The sequence below is a fragment of the Phalangium opilio genome, unplaced genomic scaffold (assembly GCF_054372755.1).
Source record: "Phalangium opilio isolate 3A_F unplaced genomic scaffold, DU_Popi_V2 ptg000061l_1, whole genome shotgun sequence".
Lineage (NCBI taxonomy): Eukaryota > Metazoa > Arthropoda > Arachnida > Opiliones > Phalangiidae > Phalangium > Phalangium opilio.
In genome coordinates this window covers 8,507,501-8,512,500 of record NW_028324178.1, presented here as the reverse complement: position 1 = coordinate 8,512,500, position 5,000 = coordinate 8,507,501, and the positions used below count along the sequence as shown (strand labels likewise).

The 5,000-nt window shown below is 45.4% G+C and overlaps 13 non-coding genes across 13 annotated transcripts in view; all 13 read left to right on the top strand.

Moving 5' to 3' along the window:
* Positions 1-105: 105 nt before the first annotated feature.
* Positions 106-187, top strand: TRNAL-AAG (transfer RNA leucine (anticodon AAG)). Its single transcript has one exon. It is a non-coding gene; the product is annotated as a tRNA-Leu (tRNA).
* A 682-nt stretch (positions 188-869) lies between these two features.
* On the top strand, positions 870-951 carry TRNAL-AAG (transfer RNA leucine (anticodon AAG)). Its single transcript has one exon. It is a non-coding gene; the product is annotated as a tRNA-Leu (tRNA).
* Positions 952-1,021: 70 nt separating this feature from the next.
* On the top strand, positions 1,022-1,103 carry TRNAL-AAG (transfer RNA leucine (anticodon AAG)). Its single transcript has one exon. It is a non-coding gene; the product is annotated as a tRNA-Leu (tRNA).
* Positions 1,104-1,628: 525 nt separating this feature from the next.
* Positions 1,629-1,710, top strand: TRNAL-AAG (transfer RNA leucine (anticodon AAG)). The gene has a single exon. It is a non-coding gene; the product is annotated as a tRNA-Leu (tRNA).
* A 1,137-nt stretch (positions 1,711-2,847) lies between these two features.
* TRNAL-AAG (transfer RNA leucine (anticodon AAG)) lies at positions 2,848-2,929 on the top strand. Its single transcript has one exon. It is a non-coding gene; the product is annotated as a tRNA-Leu (tRNA).
* Positions 2,930-2,999: 70 nt separating this feature from the next.
* Positions 3,000-3,081, top strand: TRNAL-AAG (transfer RNA leucine (anticodon AAG)). The gene has a single exon. It is a non-coding gene; the product is annotated as a tRNA-Leu (tRNA).
* A 70-nt stretch (positions 3,082-3,151) lies between these two features.
* Positions 3,152-3,233, top strand: TRNAH-AUG (transfer RNA histidin (anticodon AUG)). Its single transcript has one exon. It is a non-coding gene; the product is annotated as a tRNA-His (tRNA).
* A 70-nt stretch (positions 3,234-3,303) lies between these two features.
* On the top strand, positions 3,304-3,385 carry TRNAL-AAG (transfer RNA leucine (anticodon AAG)). The gene has a single exon. It is a non-coding gene; the product is annotated as a tRNA-Leu (tRNA).
* Positions 3,386-3,758: 373 nt separating this feature from the next.
* TRNAH-AUG (transfer RNA histidin (anticodon AUG)) lies at positions 3,759-3,840 on the top strand. Its single transcript has one exon. It is a non-coding gene; the product is annotated as a tRNA-His (tRNA).
* Positions 3,841-3,910: 70 nt separating this feature from the next.
* Positions 3,911-3,992, top strand: TRNAL-AAG (transfer RNA leucine (anticodon AAG)). The gene has a single exon. It is a non-coding gene; the product is annotated as a tRNA-Leu (tRNA).
* Positions 3,993-4,522: 530 nt separating this feature from the next.
* TRNAL-AAG (transfer RNA leucine (anticodon AAG)) lies at positions 4,523-4,604 on the top strand. Its single transcript has one exon. It is a non-coding gene; the product is annotated as a tRNA-Leu (tRNA).
* Positions 4,605-4,674: 70 nt separating this feature from the next.
* On the top strand, positions 4,675-4,756 carry TRNAL-AAG (transfer RNA leucine (anticodon AAG)). The gene has a single exon. It is a non-coding gene; the product is annotated as a tRNA-Leu (tRNA).
* Positions 4,757-4,978: 222 nt separating this feature from the next.
* Positions 4,979-5,000, top strand: part of TRNAL-AAG (transfer RNA leucine (anticodon AAG)) — an 82-nt gene continuing 60 nt past the window's right edge. The window contains exon 1 of the tRNA in view: positions 4,979-5,000. This exon is cut by the window's right edge and continues 60 nt beyond it. This is a non-coding gene — a tRNA (tRNA-Leu).

Sequence of the window (5,000 nt, the reverse complement as noted above, 5' to 3'; positions counted from 1 at the left end):
CTTCGGGGGCGTGGGTTCCAATCCCACATCTATCAGCCTATTTTGTTTTCTAGGATTAATAATATGAAGCTTTTGCTTATTAGTCTGAGGTGACTTTTGTTTCCAGGTAGAGTGGCCGAGTGGTCTATGGCGCTGGTTTAAGGCACCAGTCTCTTCGGGGGCGTGGGTTCGAATCCCACCTCTGTCAGCCTACTTTTTTTCCTAAGATTAATAATATGAAGCTTTTGCTTATTAGTCTGAGGTGACTTTTGTTTCCAGGTAGAGTGGCCAAGTAGTCCAGGGCGCTGGTTTAAGGCACCATTCCCTTCGGGGCGTGGGTTCGCATCCCACATCTATAAGCCTACTTTGTTTCCTAGGATTAATAATATGAAGCTTTTGCTTATTAGTCTGAGGTGACTTAAGTTTCCAGGAAGAGTGGCCGAGTGGTCTAAGGCGCTGGTTTAAGGCACCAGTCTCATCGGGGGCGTGGGTTCGAATCCTACGTCTATCAGCCTATTTTGTTTTCTAGGATTAATAATATGAAGCTTTTGCTTAGTAGTCTGAGGTGACTTTTGTTTCCAGGTAGAGTGGGCGAGTGGTCTAAGGCGCGGGTTTAAGGCACCAGTCTATTCGGGGGCGTGGGCTCGAATCCCACATCTATCAGCCTATTTTGTTTTCTAGGATAAATAATATGAAGCTTTTGCTTATTAGTCTGAGGTGACTTTTGTTTCCAGGTAGAGTGGCCGAGTGGAGTGGTCTAAGGCGCTGGTTTAAGGCACCAGTTTATTCGGGGTAGTGGGTTCGAATCCCACATCTGTCAGCCTACTTTGTTTCCTACGATTAATAATATGAAGCTCTTGCTTATTAGTCTGAGGTGACTTTCGTTTCCAGGTAGATTGGCCGAGTGGTCTAAGGCGCTGGTTTAAGGCACCAGTCTCTTCGGGGGGGTGGGTTCCAATCCCACATCTATCAGCCTATTTTGTTTTCTAGGATTAATAATATGAAGCTTTTGCTTATTAGTCTGAGGTGACTTTTGTTTCTAGGTAGAGTGGCCGAGTGGTCTAAGGCGCTGGTTTAAGGCACCAGTTTATTCGGGGCCGTGGGTTCAAATCCCACCTCTGTCAGCCTACTTTGTTTCCTAAGATTAATAGTATGAAGCTTTTTCTTATTAGTATGAGGTGACATTTGTTTCCAGGTAGAGTGGCCGAGTGGTCTAAGGCGCTTTTTTAAGGCACCAGTTTATTCGGGGCCGTGGGTTCGAATCCCACCTCTGTCAGCCTACTTTGTTTCCTAAGATGAATAATATGAAGCTTTTTCTTATTAGTCTGAGGTGACTTTTGTTTCCAGGTAGGGTGGCCGAGTGGTCTAAGACGCTGGTTTAAGGCACCAGTCTATTCGGGGGCGTGGTTTCGAATCCCACCTCTATCAGCAGAGTTTGTTTTCTACGATTAATAATATGAAGCTTTTGCTAAATAGACTGAGTTTACTTTTGCTTTCGGGTAGAGTGGCCAAGTGGTCCAAGGCGCTGGTTTAAGGCATTATTCCCTTCGGGGCGTGGGTCCTTATCCCACATCTATAAGCCTACTTTGTTTCCTAGGATTAATAATATGAAGCTTTTGCTTATTAGTCTGAGGTGACTTTTGTTTTCAGGTAGAGTGGCCGAGTGGTCTATGGCGCTGGTTTAAGGCACCAGTCTCTTCGGGGGCGTGGGTTCGAATCCCACCTCTGTCAGCCTACTTTTTTTCCTAAGATTAATAATATGAAGCTTTTGCTTATTAGTCTGAGGTGACTTTTGTTTCCAGGTAGAGTGGCCAAGTAGTCCAGGGCGCTGGTTTAAGGCACCATTCCCTTCGGGGCGTGGGTTCGCATCCCACATCTATAAGCCTACTTTGTTTCCTAGGATTAATAATATGAAGCTTTTGCTTATTAGTCTGAGGTGACTTAAGTTTCCAGGAAGAGTGGCCGAGTGGTCTAAGGCGCTGGTTTAAGGCACCAGTCTCATCGGGGGCGTGGGTTCGAATCCTACGTCTATCAGCCTATTTTGTTTTCTAGGATTAATAATATGAAGCTTTTGCTTAGTAGTCTGAGGTGACTTTTGTTTCCAGGTAGAGTGGGCGAGTGGTCTAAGGCGCGGGTTTAAGGCACCAGTCTATTCGGGGGCGTGGGCTCGAATCCCACATCTATCAGCCTATTTTGTTTTCTAGGATAAATAATATGAAGCTTTTGCTTATTAGTCTGAGGTGTATTTTGTTTCCAGGTAGAGTGGCCGAGTGGAGTGGTCTAAGGCGCTGGTTTAAGGCACCAGTTTATTCGGGGTAGTGGGTTCGAATCCCACCTCAATTAGCAGAGTTTGTTTTCTACGACTAATAATATGAAGCTTTTGCTAAATAGACTGAGTTTACTTTTGCTTTCGGGTAGAGTGGCCAAGTGGTCCAAGAAGCTGGTTTAAGGCACCATTCCCTTCGGGGCGTGGGTTCGCATCCCACATCTATCAGCCTACTTTGTTTTCTAGGATTAATAATATGAAGCTTTTGCTTATTAGTCTGAGGTGTCTTTTGTTTCCAGGTAGAGTGGTAGAGTGGTCTAAGACGCTGGTTTAAGGCACCAGTCTCTTCGGGGGCGTGGGTTCGAATCTTACCTCTGTCAGCCTACTTTGTTTCCTAGGATTAATAATATGAAGCTTTTGCTTATTAGTCTGAGGTGACTTTTGTTTCCAGGTAGAGTGGCCGAGTGGTCTATGGCGCTGGTTTAAGGCACCAGTCTCTTCGGGGGCGTGGGTTCCAATCCCACATCTATCAGCCTATTTTGTTTTCTAGGATTAATAATATGAAGCTTTTGCTTATTAGTCTGAGGTGACTTTTGTTTCCAGGTAGAGTGGCCGAGTGGTCTATGGCGCTGGTTTAAGGCACCATTCTCTTCGGGGGCGTGGGTTCGAATCCCACCTCTGTCAGCCTACTTTTTTTCCTAAGATTAATAATATGAAGCTTTATCTTATTAGTCTGAGGTGACTTTCGTTTCCAGGTAGATTGGCCGAGTGGTCTAAGGCGCTGGTTTAAGGCACCAGTCTCTTCGGGGGCGTGGGTTCCAATCCCACATCTGTCAGCCTATTTTGTTTTCTAGGATTAATAATAGGAAGCTTTTGCTTATTAGTCTGAGGTGACTTTAGTTTCCAGGTAGAGTGGCCGAGTGGTCTAAGGCGCTGGTTTATGGCACCAGTTTATTCGGGGCCGTGGGTTCGAATCCCACCTCTGTCAGCCTACTTTGTTTCCTAAGATTAATAATATGAAGCTTTTTCTTATTAGTCTGAGGTGACTTTTGTTTCCAGGTAGAGTGGCCGAGTGGTCTAAGACGCTGGTTTAAGGCACCAGTCTATTCGGCGGCGTGGGTTCGAATCCCACCTCTATCAGCAGAGTTTGTTTTCTACGATTAATAATATGAAGCTTTTGCTAAATAGACTGAGTTTACTTTTGCTTTCGGGTAGAGTGGCCAAGTGGTCCAAGGCGCTGGTTTAAGGCATTATTCCCTTCGGGGCGTGGGTCCGCATCCCACATCTATAAGCCTACTTTGTTTCCTAGGATTAATAATATGAAGCTTTTGCTTATTAGTCAGAGGTGACTTTTGTTTTCAGGTAGAGTGGCCGAGTGGTCTATGGCGCTGGTTTAAGGCACCAGTCTCTTCGGGGGCGTGGGTTCCAATCCCACATCTGTCAGCCTATTTTGTTTTCTAGGATTAATAATATGAAGCTTTTGCTTATTAGTCTGAGGTGACTTTAGTTTCCAGGTAGAGTGGCCGAGTGGTCTAAGGCGCTGGTTTATGGCACCAGTTTATTCGGGGCCGTGGGTTCGAATCCCACCTCTGTCAGCCTACTTTGTTTCCTAAGATTAATAATATGAAGCTTTTTCTTATTAGTCTGAGGTGACTTTTGTTTCCAGGTAGAGTGGCCGAGTGGTCTAAGACGCTGGTTTAAGGCATCAGTCTATTCGGGGGCGTGGGTTCGAATCCCACCTCTATCAGCAGAGTTTGTTTTCTACGATTAATAATATGAAGCTTTTGCTAAATAGACTGAGTTTACTTTTGCTTTCGGGTAGAGTGGCCAAGTGGTCCAAGGCGCTGGTTTAAGGCATTATTCCCTTCGGGGCGTGGGTCCGCATCCCACATCTATAAGCCTACTTTGTTTCCTAGGATTAATAATATGAAGCTTTTGCTTAGTAGTCTGAGGTGACTTTTGTTTCCAGGTAGAGTGGGCGAGTGGTCTAAGGCGCGGGTTTAAGGCACCAGTCTATTCGGGGGCGTGGGCTCGAATCCCACATCTATCAGCCTATTTTGTTTTCTAGGATAAATAATATGAAGCTTTTGCTTATTAGTCTGAGGTGACTTTTGTTTCCAGGTAGAGTGGCCGAGTGGAGTGGTCTAAGGCGCTGGTTTAAGGCACCAGTTTATTCGGGGTAGTGGGTTCGAATCCCACATCTGTCAGCCTACTTTGTTTCCTAAGATTAATAATATGAAGCTCTTGCTTATTAGTCTGAGGTGACTTTCGTTTCCAGGTAGATTGGCCGAGTGGTCTAAGGCGCTGGTTTAAGGCACCAGTCTCTTCGGGGGGGTGGGTTCCAATCCCACATCTATCAGCCTATTTTGTTTTCTAGGATTAATAATATGAAGCTTTTGCTTATTAGTCTGAGGTGACTTTTGTTTCCAGGTAGAGTGGCCGAGTGGTCTAAGGCGCTGGTTTAAGGCACCAGTTTATTCGGGGCCGTGGGTTCAAATCCCACCTCTGTCAGCCTTCTTTGTTTCCTAAGATTAATAGTATGAAGCTTTTTCTTATTAGTATGAGGTGACTTTTGTTTCCAGGTAGAGTGGCCGAGTGGTCTATGGCGCTGGTTTAAGGCACCAGTCTCTTCGGGGGCGTGGGTTCCAATCCCACATCTATCAGCCTATTTTGTTTTCTAGGATTAATAATATGAAGCTTTTGCTTATTAGTCTGAGGTGACTTTTGTTTCCAGGTAGAGTGGCCGAGTGGTCTA